Raw genomic sequence first — 2050 nt, forward strand, 5'->3', positions numbered from 1 at the left:
TCATCCCCATCCTCGCCTTCTCGGCATCGCCGTGGCCTCTTCTTCTCCCTCCCCACCACTGCCGCCTCCCTTCTTGCACCTCTCCTCCGCCACCTCATTCACATCATCGCCTCCTCCTGCGCACAAACCGGCATCCCGATGGAGACCGCCACACCAACATGTCCAACATAGCCTCGACGACGGCTGTGGGGTCACCTCCTATACTCTATCTGGGTCGATGAACCCTGACTCGGCATTGTTCGCGGCGCCGATGTTGTTGTTGTCGTCCTCCACCGCCTTGCCTCTCGCTTGTGCCGCGACCGCCACTTGTTGGAGCTGCGTGTGGAGCGCCGCCGCAGTGGACCGATTAGGCAAGCGCCTTCGTCACACCGCATTCGAGGCCTCCGCCTCCTTCTCCCTCATCCGGCGTGCCTCCGCCGCGACGAGTAGCGACCGGTAGTGTCGCCACCTCACCTCGCCCAGCGCGCGGATGCGGTAGTGGACTGCGCATCACTGTTCCGACGCGGACGGAGCCGGAACACCGTCGCCGCAACCTCCCCGAGCTTTGGTGTCCTCCATCCGGCATTCGGCGCTTGTCTCGCTGCCGCCACGAGGGATGGAAAAGAGAATAGAGGAAGAGGCTGGTAGGTGGGACTCACAAGCTGACTCAGCTAGTCATCGAAGTCAGCTGCCACGACATATGAAATCGCCTGCTAAACCACCAAGGGAGGTGATTTGCCCTGGTTTCAAAGCTGAAGGAGGTATTATACCTGGTATTTCGGTTGAGGGACGTGATTCAACCAAAGACAAAAGTTGAGAGAGTAGAAATAGACTTATTCCCCTAGCTTTTCCCGGTCGCCAGCCCACCGGGAGGAAAGCCTTGACGAACGAACTGACTCGTGTTCCCATGATCCCATCCACCACACGACTTTTACGCACTCAAAATCCGCGTAGCTTTGGTCACGTCTTTATTGCGTGCCAGTTATTTCGTACACTAGTCGCGGAAACACCACAAGTCCACAAGACACGCGTCATAGGTGGCACTGGCACAGATACACCACCTCTAAGAGCAAGTTTAATAGTATAGCCCAATACTAACTCCAATTCATCTATAGTTAATCTAATAGCCAATTCATACAATAGTTGCTTACTATATACTATTAATATATGGTCCCACATGTCATACACACATTGTGTCTGGGAGTCCGTGCTGCAGCTGGCTACAGATCTGTACCCCGCTGCTCTTCTCTCTTATCTTTTATCTCATTAAAATATGCTTATAGCTGGCTAATAGTCTGCTATTGTACCTGCTCTAATAGCAAGGTCAATAGTATAGCCAGCAGTTGGCTCCAATTACATCCATGTCATTTTACAGTTAATAATAGAGCCAAACTATACAATAGAATGGCTATACTATGCTAATTACAGTTTCATAATCCAGGAATTAATTAAGCATGCACATACTTGCGTATGATCAAGAGTGAACTTGTCTCTGTAGGTAGTTGTGTTGTCGCCTGAAAATAAGTACCAGTGCTGCGCCATGGCATGAATCTGGCGCATGGGATCAAAAGGGGTGGTGATGAGGCCCACAATACGTGTTTTTAATCCGCGAGATCGACTGCACGCGAGCTTTCCGCATGGGAACCTGTGCTATCGCCGGACTGTAGATGTGTCGCTCGTTTTATTTTCTCTCCTTCGTTTTCTCTTCTCCACATAAGAATAACATGACGTGGAAATTTTTGCAGCCTGCTGTGTCAGCTTATTGTACCTGCTTTAATCGTCACGCGTCAAGGTAATCAACGATAATTCTACTAGTATACTGTTTATAAAGAACCTGTGAAGATTACATTACATTAATTAACCATATAAAAATTCCGCAAAACTCCTGCGCCCTAGACCCATTCTCGTGTGGGGACAGTTGACAGTGGGAGCGGGCTGCCCTGTGCGACGCGCGATGCGGCATCACATGCTGACACGCCCCCCGTTCCAGATCGCAGTCGCATCCAAAGGTTTCAAACCGTCTCGCGGTCTCGCCAAACGCGAAAAGGGCACTCAAAAAAAAAAAAAAGGA

Source organism: Oryza glaberrima, chromosome 3 (genome assembly GCF_000147395.1).
Source record: "Oryza glaberrima chromosome 3, OglaRS2, whole genome shotgun sequence".
Lineage (NCBI taxonomy): Eukaryota > Viridiplantae > Streptophyta > Magnoliopsida > Poales > Poaceae > Oryza > Oryza glaberrima.